At 41.3% G+C, this 12,216-nt stretch overlaps 1 long non-coding RNA gene across 1 annotated transcript in view; it reads right to left on the minus strand.

Moving 5' to 3' along the window:
• Positions 1 to 2,335: 2,335 nt before the first annotated feature.
• The window catches only part of LOC141006423 (uncharacterized), a 158,240-nt gene continuing 148,359 nt past the window's right edge, over positions 2,336 to 12,216 (minus strand). The window contains exons 2-4 of the long non-coding RNA XR_012179915.1: positions 4,252 to 4,358; positions 3,075 to 3,238; positions 2,336 to 2,652 (exon numbers count right to left, since the gene is read on the minus strand). This is a non-coding gene — a long non-coding RNA (uncharacterized lncRNA). The remainder of the gene's footprint in view (positions 2,653 to 3,074; positions 3,239 to 4,251; positions 4,359 to 12,216) is intronic.

Below are 12,216 nucleotides of genomic sequence, written 5' to 3' on the forward strand. Positions count from 1 at the left end.
GAGAGTGACAAATGACAGGACTAATGACACCACAGGCGGACTGCAGATTAGCTGTGGCCTTATAAGGTCAGGAGGAACTGCAGCAGACTGACTCACACTCTCACAGACTTCTGCAAATATCCACAGTGGCAATGGGCAGTTTTATCCGATTTTCTTTACACACACATTTTGCACATGTGCATGAGGGTGTTTCTGAGCTCTTCCTGGCACCACCGTGTGACCCGCTGCTGGCCTGAGCACAATGACTGGACCCAGCTCACTGACAGGGGGATAAGTAATAGCTCCACTATGGCCGCCAGCCTATACAATCATCCCTGCTATTGCCTCCACTGATTTATTGAAAGACAACGACCTTTGGTTCCACTGAGCCCGCCGCCTTGCCTGGCTCCCAATGCATGTATTGTTTTCCATTTTGGTGCCACATATTGCCACGGGAAGACGCTGCGACCCTGAGCTGGAGTCTCTGTCACTGCTGGAGATGCGCCTGCACTTAATAAAGCGGTCACGATGAGTTACACGACACCTTTGTGCGGTGGAGTCCAGACGGTGTGAATGTTGACGGAGTAGTGATGTTTAATTTGAATTCAATGTAACATTTCCAGTATTATAACACAGTGAAACGTTATTTACAACACACTAATACACTACAAAGGTATTTCATCAATTTTATAGTTTGGTGAATTTCCTTTGATTGATGGCTAATGTTTTAATTAAAATACGTTTCAATTATCCCAGCTGATGGAATACAGATATAGTGCTGTGGTAAATCACACAGACGGTGATCTGGACTGTTCAACTAAATCACCTCCCAGTCATATTTTGCATCTCAGAGTGTTTGTTAATTTATATTCCATTTCAATTTGTCTGGACAAAATGCTTTATGGAAAGGCAAATATTTCTACTCAAGCCAGAAGTTTCTTCCTGCACGCGCACACAAACACACACACACACATGCACGCACACACACACACACCTTCATCAATCGCTTCATGGTGGGTGAAAGTGCTGCCAGAAGCAACCATGCTGATATAATAATGTGGCTTCAAGCAGACATTGATACCGATATGAGCGTCTGGTGTTTAAACACAAAAGAATCAAAGTGGGAAATGTGGAAAAACTGAGATTTGGCTCGGTCAGTGTAATTTCTACTCTATTCAAATTGATGAGATGTCGTCTACTGGATGAGGTTAAAAGGACACAGGGAAGAGGAGAAGAATAGAGCTGCTATATGAGAGGAGGGCTATTATCAAACACCGTAAATTAACATGATTTATATTGATTTCCTCAATATAGACACACAGCAGTCCCCTGCACAATTTAACAATATTAAGGATTTGTGTCATCATGCCATCAGTTTGAATTATTTCAGTTTATTAGAAAGTTGGAGTGTCTTGTGATGATTATCCTGGTGAAACTGAATATGTGGGCGAGAGGGATTTGAACTAATCCTTCAGATTTGACTGGACTGCTGAAAAGTGGGCACAGCCAAGCAAGTACAGCAGGACGCAGAGTTTTAGACCAGCCTCCATCAACACCTCCCTCATGCCTGTTGTTTGACCACAGCGTGATGGCCAGAACCCAAAAATGGACTCAAACTCGGATATACTGAAGTGAGGTTCAGGCCAAGTTTATTTACAGCCTTTGAGGAGTGGCAGTACAAAGAGCAGGCACATGCAGAAAAAAAGCAGTCAGAAGCAGCAAACTTACATGGATCAGGCAAAAATCCAAGTCCAAACAGACTGTGGTCATATGCTGGAAACCAAGCAGGAACAATGATGGCTGGAAAGCTAGTATGTGAAGAAAGCTAAGACAATCTCATAAATGGGTAGTGAACAACTGGGAGTATCATTACTGAAATGGCTAATTGGATAACTGACAACAGGTGGTGAATGAAAGTAGTGGGAAACTGAACAAGACAGGAAGTCAAGCAAACAAATATGGATGAACGTAATAAAACAGGAAGTGAAGTACACTACAGTCCAGTGTGATGACACAGAGGGCAGAGGAATGACAAATTAAAAGCTTAGACAGCAAACAAACAAGTATGTTTTTGAGGTCCAAACACATGTTATGTTATGTGTAACTACTATGACTATTTTTAACACATATTAAGCATTTAACAAAAGATAACTAAACAATTAACACAGAGTTGGGAAATGAATGTATTCATAATGTATTTATTTCCCTGGGGGAACAAAAGATGTTCAGTTTAACTGTCATAGAGGGGTAAAGCAACCAGAAAATATTCACATTTAAGAAGCTGGAATCAGAGGATTTTGAAACCCATGAATCGATTTGACTGTTTATGAAAGAAGGATAGCGATAGAAAGATGTTTCCTAAAACATTTGCTCATCTTCTTTACTGACAAATTCAACCAGGAGAGTTTCTACCAGTCATCTAACTTTATCTGCGTGAGGAAATAAATGTGACTTTCACTTCCAGAACCGTGGGCACCCAAAATAACTCCTCCTTCTTTACTACTCTACGAGAATTATTTAAAAGTTTTATGGCTCACCAAATATTGGAATGAGAAAGGGAGAGAAATATTCAGGAGGAAGGATGAAGGGGAGAGTGAAAATCCTCTGTCAGCTTACATATCGAGGCATATGTTCTCCACCAGTGGGTTTGAGGGATTGAGAGAGAGATCCAGTCTGCTGGGCACAGGAAGTCACAGGAGTGAGACGAAAGAGCACGCACACATGCACACACACACCTCATCTTTCTCTATCAAGTCGCACCTGTACTTATTTTCCCGCTGTTACCCTCCACCGCTCTCTCACCTCTACGCTTCAACTCTCACTCGCTCAACTGTTTTGTACCCTTTAACATCTCCATATTTCCCTACTGTTTTTTTTTAGATTAATGTGCTTCAAACACTCTGACTGACTCAGGTAGCGTAAAAAATGTGTTGTTGTTTGTCTGCAAACAAACATCAGATGGTTAATACTGAATACTGAACACTTCGGATGTGTTACGTGTTTCTGTTTCTCTCTGGGGTGAAAATGCGGTTGGTAAAGAATGACTCGGTGACTGGGTGACATGTGAGCTGAGAGGCGCTTCACAGGTTCATTACCGGCTGGCAGAGTGGAGCACTCCAGGGCATGGCGGTTGGAGGTAACGCTTCGGGCCTCCTCATCAACATCCTGTCACCTCCATTTTCATACTCTCAGGCTTGGCACAGCGGCTGACCCGGTCCCCCCCAGGGGAAAACTGTCTTCCTGAACAATAAGGCAGCACCTAGTGGCAAGAAAAACAGTGTGTTTGTTTAGTCACAGAGAAAATAGGAGAACAGCGGCGTCAGCTGACCTTCAAGTGAATTTTATATGGAGTTTGCAATGAACAGCAGGGACGAAGAAGATTCTGTTTTTGTTTCTTTGTGCCAGCACTGTACCACATTCCACATCTCTTTTAACGGTTAAATAAACCATCACACATGAAATATGTAACATTGCTGTCGTCCATATAAAAAGGCCTCCATTACATAACTGTTCTGTAAATGCTCCCATCAAATATGACAGGATCACTGTGGGTAGAGCTGCACGAATGGTATCTGGTATGCAGAAGGGAGTGTTGTGAAGTTATCTCACAGACAGTGTTACCTGTCAGGGTTAGGGTTGCTGCGGTGTCAAACTTTTCCCACCAACTGATAAGCATGTGACAACACTGGTACACCAGGTTTTTACAAGACACTCACTATATGTAGAGTGCTGTGTTAATTCACTGTTAATCTAACATTTTCTACAGGAAATGCAATGTATTCAGTGAGTTTAGCACTTACCGATATCATTCATCAGAAATGCGTCTACGGAACAAAACAACGGCCTTTTTTCAGTATTTGTTGAAGGCGAATTATGTCAGAATGTAGTTTTATACAGTCTGTGGGAGCACTGAACAAGAAGGAGCTGTTGGATGAAGAGCTGCAGGTGACAGGTTGCACACCTCCAACTTCTCAGTGAAGTAGCCAACTCCTTTACCTTTTCATTTACATTATCAGGTTCCTTATTAGCATTGGGAATAAATCCGAAATATTGTCAAATAGGTGTTTGCTTTTCATTTTGACACAAAATATCCTCCGTTGGTCTAGTTTTTTTCCAGGCAGAAAAGCGCTGGCTGTGCGCTCGAGAGCGTTGGGATGAAGCGCTTGTACGCTGAGAAAAAACAAAAAAATCACTGCACTGTGGTTTTGATTTACAGCTGCTAACACTATGGTAACAGTGGGCTGACCACACAGCTAACAACAGCACACTCACCATCAACAGCCAGTGAACAGCTCCCCAAAACAGTCTCTTTTCTGTTATGAAAGTTCAGGACAGACAGATACAGCCAGAACAATCTTCTCCACCTTTTTCTGGATTACCTGGGGACAGGTGAAGAGGCCGATCAGCTATAAGATTGGTTGCCTAAAAAAAAAAGTACATCGGAGACGCCACCAGCGCCTTGAGAGAGTCGAGAGATTTTCAACTCAAGCACTTGGAGTGGCTGGTGGAGCCCTCCCGCCAAAAAAATAGTGCAGGTCCAACGGAGCAGATGGGTATGTAACTGTAGCATCCATCATACTGCTAAGTATTTATTAAAAAAGCAAAATGGCAGTCGGGTCGCTGAACAAGGTATGAATGCCTGTTGGAGGTGAACTTATTTCTCTGACTTAATTGACAAACATGAACTTGAGGGAAGCTCCCCCCCACATCTCACTAGTCTAGCCAACCCTGTAACCCTGTAACCAACCCATTGTGAGCATATTACCACGCTGATGTTAGCACTGCCCTCAAAGCTGGCGTGTCTGTATGGTCTTTTTGGGGGTGGCATTTTATGCCTTTATTGATAGCTGACAGTTAAGAGATGACAGGAAGTGAGGGTGTAGGGATGATGATGAAACAACAAATATTAAACAGAGCACTTAGATCTCTTTTTATGCTGCCGTTGGCTTTATGTTTAATGTGGGAGGATGAATTCAGACTTTGGAAGTGTTACATCAACGTTATGATGTGTAAGATTTCTGTGCAGTGACTCAGTTGCTCAATCAACCATGAGAACAACATGGGAAGCTAATAGCACCTTTAAAGTATATATTTGAAAGGTGTTACAGTCACTGCTGCAATGCTATTAACTTTCCTATTACTTGCACGGTCTGATTCCCTTCTTATTGTCCACACTGGCTGCCAGTTAGGGCTCTTAATTTCAAAGTGCAATCAAAGGGAAGTTTCCAAAGGCTTACCGGTAACTTCAGAAGCAAAGTCTTTGAGAAGTTCCCCAGACAATTTCACCGCAGTATGAGTGTACTTTTCACTGTTATCTTCGGTTAGAAGAGGTAGGAGAAGGAAGTCATGCAATATCAGTCGGCAATATGTTTAGCTGAGGGTAAGGAATAGCCAGGCTTGTAATTGCTTTGGGACAAGCTAGGATGGCTCCTCTGGCAGTAGGAGATTTTCTTTTGGTCAACCATGAGGGCAATAAGACAGATAAGAAAGAAGGGAGAGAGACAGAATGAGAAAGGAGAGGGGAAGGGAGATTTTCTGATTTTCTGAAGTGTTCAGACGAAATAGAGGCATTATCATCCCATGAGGATACAATGAAAAGCCCACAGTTGGTTGGCCTTCCAAACTCTTAGGTTTACAAGAGGCAAACACATCTAAGACCAGGAAGAGAAAAAAGGAGAAAGAGTTTCGATTTTTCAGTGCATTTCTGCTCATGAGCATCCTTTACAACTGTTTGTCCCCAGCTTGTGGCGACTGTCAGACAACCCACCGAGGAATCGTGTCGCAGTCTCAGATTTCAGTGTTGCTATCAACAGCTATTCTCTAAACGACTTCACTCCTGTTTCATTACCACTTCTCTACAAGATAAAACCTGCTGAAAGATACAGGAGGAGAGAGGGAAGCACCTGCAGCCACTGATGCGGTCGACTGTCTGCTGCAGAGGTAGTGTACATCACTTGCTGTGTCAGGAAAGAACTTGTTTACTGTCTCTAAGGTGTGTCCTTTAATTAATAGCTCTAAGGCTGTTCTGTGTGTTAAGCTGTCTGAAGTGAGAATGAGTTTATAGAAGTGGATCAGGAGAGTAGACTCTCTGCCCCTGCAGCAGGGATGAAGGTTAGAGCTGAAACAATTAGTCGATTAGCTGATTGCCTGAAAAATAACTATTTTGGTAATCGATTATTATTTATATGACATTTTTTTACCTACTTCCAGTGTTTCAATTGTGGGCATTTGCGACTTGTCTTGGTTTTATGTTATAAACTGAAGATCTTCAGATTTTCCAGTGTTGGTTGGACAAAACAAGCAATTTAATGACATCCCCTGGGGCTTTACAATATAATAAATTTCTGACATTTCATAGACTTATCTTACAGGCTAGAAAATAGTCATCATAATAACTGATAATGAAAATAATTGTTACTTCCAGCTCTAAAACAAATACCAACAGCTTATTCAGATATACTACATGTAAACAGATAATGCAGTAAAACCTTTCTATATGCAGATTTGTCAAATTGTAAGCAAATGAGCTACAAACAGGGAGTGTAGCAGTCACAAAATTCAGACATCATACATTTGGCAAAAAGTTATTGGTTGATCCAAAATAACTTTTAATCAGCTTTCAAAAGATTAGTTATGCAGTGCAAGATAAAGTTTTTACCACATAATCTGATAGTGAAGCCAAATACCTTGCCAGACATTCAGTAGAGAGAAACCTCTGAGCTGGATTTTGGGACTCAAACGTCTAAAACTTGTATGAATATTGTTAAAGAGAACTTTCATATCTTTTAAATATGCAATATGTTCCAATGAACTATTTATAACACACCTACTTTACATTTGTCTGGGCCTCCTCCCATCACAACCTCTAGGTTTGAAAGAGTCACTTCACCTAACCTAATAGAGTCGCCTGCCCTGCCAACAGGTGGTGACAACATGCACTTTTCACAATCTGCACGTAGCACTATAGTACTATAGCTGGGTGTGGTCTGCTACAGCGGAGCACATTAAACCAGGCGTGTAGCCCATAGAGGCAAGTGCATCTATGTGTTTTTTACCTCCAAAATCAAGTGTCGACTGTCTTTTAAGAAAAATAACCCAATGTGGTAGGAATGTATTGATTTTGAAATGGGAGGATACAGATGTTTAATAATAACAATTTGGCAGATTCCAATACTGATAATTGTACTTGCTTTTTTCACTTTTGTTAGATCTGCACCAATGTCAATGTGGTCTATTCTGGGCAGAGACCCATCCTCCATCCAAGTTTTGTGGAAATCCTTTCAGTAGTTTTTGTGTAATCCTGCTGACAAACCAACCAATCAACAAAAGGAAATGGGTGAAAACATAACCTCCTTGGCAGAAGTAATAACTGAACTGAAAATCATTCAGCCCTTCAGTATTTTACATCTTTGAAGAGCATAAATTCAATCATACGAACAACCTTCAATATAACGCTTTTAGTCTGCTATACAACTACCTACTCAATGAGAAAACATTTTCAGCTCTTACAGAGCCTTGCTGGTTGTCGACATGGCAGTCAACACGGTGCCTAATTTAGGAACATCAGTTCATAAATCAGTGCAACCGTACAACCTGGCCCGATTAGCTCCTCTGCCTTGTATTTTCACTGTTAACACCTGCTTAAAATGACCATTTTTCATCTTTTTTACTGCTGAATTAATTGGTTAAAATATCTTATTGTGATTAAAGTTACACAGACTCATATTAGGAGTGTAATTGGCAGAAAGAAGCAGTTTAACACAGATTAGCAAGATTAACCATATCAACAATTTGAATAAATTCCAGTCTAGGCCTTGCTCACGTCTGATATAAATCAGATGTGTTTATATCAGAAACATTTTTTTTTCAATAATCTGATACAGATAATAGTATTACACGCCTACCCTGCAGACACCAGAGAACATCATATCTAGGAAGTAGCTCTCTGTAGCCCATCTGGTGATTCATTTGTGTTACTCAAAATGTTCTTTTTGTTTGGCAATGTTCCTGGATGCATAACGTCCTAATGAGATACAACAATCTTATTAAACCGAACACATTGTTGCCTGGAGGCACTGACTCGACACATTTTTTCATCGCTTTGTTTTAATCTCTTATTCTATTATTTTGTTAGAGTTCAGCAACATATAACGCAGGTATTTTCCTTCCCATATCAAACTCTATTATGTTGTTCCATGGCTTTTCACATTATAACAAACTGAATGCCCCGAACACCTCCTGTTGCAAAACATTTACCCTGCCGATTGCTTTGCTCCGGCAAATCATAACAAATGTGCACCACCACATCATCTACAGTAATGCCGCTGTTTCTCTGCCTCCTTGTTCGGTGCTTTATTTCCCCAAACACTCATTTTCCAGTTGGGCAGTTAATTGAATTCGGTGCCGGGTGTAAAGTAGTGGGTCCTTAGCCACAGTTGCCTGCTCGCAGCGCATGAGGTAGCCGAGGTTAGATTAACTAAAGCTGGGCTCGGATAGAGGAGCCAATGGTGCATGGATACACCCACTGAGTAACTGATCATGTTATTCGATGCTGGATGCTCAGAGTCGCTGCTGGCTCCTAACTCCGCAACTGGAGTAAATCTGCTGCTCTGTTGTACAATAAGAAAGTTGAATTCTCATAACTCAGTGAGATGCTTGATTTGCTTTGCCTATGGCGATAGAAGATGGATAAATGCAGCATGTACAGATGCTTGATAGTCTTAATACACCAAATGATCCTGCTGGGGAGATGGTATGCCGAGAACAAACGGTCCCTGAGTATTCATTACGTGGCATCCTAAAATAATAATGTCTGCAGCACAATATTATAGTCAGTGTAATCTTGTCCTTCTCTTCAGAGCACCACTTAGGGTGCTTCATCCCTGACGGATCTGGCCCCTTCATCACAGTACCCTTCTTTTCAAATATTCATCTATATGCGTTTCAAGCTCGCCACTGAAACTACAGCGCTGCAATAAAAACTTAAAGAGCCCTCCTAGAAGTCAGCAGGCCCGCAGAATAATGCTGCATCCGAGCCGACCTTACTGATGCCTCCGATAGTGGCTTTAAAAATAGCCCTGGCTGTCCGCCTCTCCCTCCTCACTTCTCACAACACGCCACTGTCAGTGTGTCGCACCTGCTGTGGTGAAACCATTGCATAACCATGTCTGCTCATGCAGAAGATCAGCGTTTCTCTTCAGCGACACACTGAGTATGTTTGTGTGTGTGCGTGTGTGTGTGTGTGTGTGTGTGTGAACACCAAAGGACACTGAAGGTCAGTACACACAGCACACAGGACCAAATGCACCTTTGATGCACAAATATAAATGTGTAGGATAATAAGATATTTTCTCATGCAGTGTTTTATCATGTTTGCAAAATCGTAGATTTCTAACACTGTGGGACGTCCTCTTCTAAAGGTTAGGATGTCCTCCCAGAGGATGGATCACTTTACAGTGTTTCCCATAGAATGGCTGTGTACCTGTATTGATGGTAGTGGTGGGGAAGGTGGAGGCAAAGCATCTGCTCTGCTCTCACTGCGAAGGCACTAATAATGCAAGGAATTATGATTTTTCTCTCAAATTAATCACATTTTTGGGGGTCTGAACATGCTTGAAAACTCATGAAACTTACACATGCGTCACAGGAGGTGGAAATTTACATGTGTTATGGGTTTTGCTCATGGGGGTGGAAAAATGACCCAAAAGAGCAGCGACAAGTTTCTCTTACATGTATGAAATTTCGTTCACATGTGTATCATATGAAAAAAAAATCTTGGTGCCATTACCTTAATCCAACAGGAAGTCGCCCATTTAAGGCTATTCATATTTAAGGCTTACTCATGCCGTGGCTCTACATTTCATAACTAAGGCCACGTATTTAATGAGTGTGGTGCTTGTTTAAACTGTCAGCCAGTAACTTTGATAATGAGATGAAATGTGGTTCTGTATAATTCAACTCAGCAGGGGACTGATTGATCAATCACACTGTTTGCGTGCTCCGCTGTGATTAATTAATCTGAGCAAGACATTGCCATGTCAGGGTAGAAAGAAAATCTTCACTATGATGAAGTTTGAGATCACCGACTGGACTCACTTTCACCGAGTGGAGTCTACATTAGGGATGTCAACCGTCAAGAATATTTCCGACCAGTTACCAAACCACTAATTTGCGTACCAGAACACTGCTAACAGCTGAGGATCAGTCTAGGTAGCACTTTGAAAAGCACTTCGAGGAGAAGAAGGATGAGCTAGAAGTCGAGCTAACCATGGCAGACAGGCTAAAGTTAGCTCTGCCAAGGGTCTGCTGGACGGCTCTCACAAATGAAAGCTAACTTTGCAACAACCTGTAACTTCATCAGTGCTGACTGGGAGATGCAGTCCAGTGTGCTCCTTTGTCCAGCGCTTGCACAGCAACAAAACAAAGTGTGGAAATAAGACCAGTTATGCAAGACTAGTGTGCTCCTGAATCAGAGCTGAGAAGCTGAAGCGGTGCAGCGGAGCTCATTGACTCAATGGAGTGGCGGACTACAAGCTCGGCACTTCTTGTACCATCATTTTGTGTATTATACTCTTAATAATTATCTAGTAAGTTACAGGTTAATGGTCTGCTTATCGAAACTGGCATCCCTAGTCTGCATCAACTTGAAGTTTATCACTTCCACTAACATCCTGAAGGAAAGATGGAATATCATTACAACACACACACACACAATATGCATTATACATTTGCAAAAACCAACATAAGAAGCTGTGAACCCAGAAACAAGAGTTCAACACGAGGAACTACTTTTATGAAGATGTATCTAGCTATAAATCATTGTTAAGTGAGCCCAGCAAATGTCACAGGAGCAAAAATATCAATGTATGAGAACAATCCGACATCTATTACGAGCAGATTTATGCTTCAGCTACATCTTCAAATTGTCAGTTAGTCCATCATGCATATATGTCATGGACTGTGCCGTTTACTCGAGGCACAAAGGCGAGTAAGTGAGAAAATGCAACCCACAGCAACAGCGGGTTAAACTAACAATGTGCAATTTAATAAGATCTACAACCACAAGGGCCTTTATCAGGAGAAGTCAAACTCTCCTCGTTTTATTGAGAGAAACTCTAATAAAACCTGAAATAATGAACAGCACCAGTGCTTGGAAAGCCTGTCTTGAGTTTTTAATGCTGACTTTAATTGCACTGATTTACAGAGTTAACTTATCTATAAACTGTCCTAATGTGGCCTTCACACCAACCATTAGCTCTGTCCATTTTAATATAACTGTAAAACACTTTAAATGGTTTAATCCTCTCTTTAACAGAGACGCTGAGAAATATACTCAGTTGTTGATCTAAATCTCAACGACACATACGCAAGTACAATTTATGGCTCGTGCCATAAATTGTGATTCTTGTAAATGTCTATACAATGACTGTGAAGGCAAAAAGTTACGTTTCTCCACCCATAGCTTTGTAGTGTAAACCATAACTGTATAATGCAGGGACGACTAATATTAACTGATGACGGATATTTACTCAAGCATGGCCTGTTCAGAAACTTTCTGAAGAATATAAAGAATGATTTATCACCATTTTTGTCAACATCATCCCTCTCTGAGTCAACAGGCTCCTCTTCAAAAGCAGCTGCCTGAGTCAAATGACCTTTTTCTCTTCAAACACTTCTTTAAATGCTAACTTTTAATAGGTTTTAGGTACAGACCAAGGTTTTGACTGCAGCTTGAAAGCACAAAAGTCTCAATCACCAGCTTTTAGAAAACATTTTTTAATATCCTTTTGAATGATTATTGATCAAATTTTATATTTTTTTCAGTTAATTTTGTTTTAATGTTCCCACTAATGCATACTGCGTAACAACTTTCATGCAATAGGAGTATCTTTCATCACTAAAGAGAGCTTTGAAGAGGATTTTGTGCAGACGTAACACACTCAACTGGTTTGATGCGTGACTGTCGGACTGACTGAAACGAGATGGATTCGAAACTGCGATCCAAGACGTCTGCTGCGAATCGTGTGAGCCGCGTTTGCTGTGAGGTGTAGCGAGTCAATTGTAGCGGGATTGCCGGGCAACAGCGCTCAGTTTCAATTACTGTTATCACCTACCTTAAAGGATGCACGCATCAAGATGTAATGCAGCCTTCAACCAAACAGAATGGCTTCATAGGTTGATGCACAGATAAGGAAATGAATGGATTCGACAGTGAATGGCGCTCCGTTGTGAACTTTA

The sequence above is a fragment of the Pagrus major genome, chromosome 1, assembly GCF_040436345.1.
Source record: "Pagrus major chromosome 1, Pma_NU_1.0".
Taxonomy (NCBI): domain Eukaryota; kingdom Metazoa; phylum Chordata; class Actinopteri; order Spariformes; family Sparidae; genus Pagrus; species Pagrus major.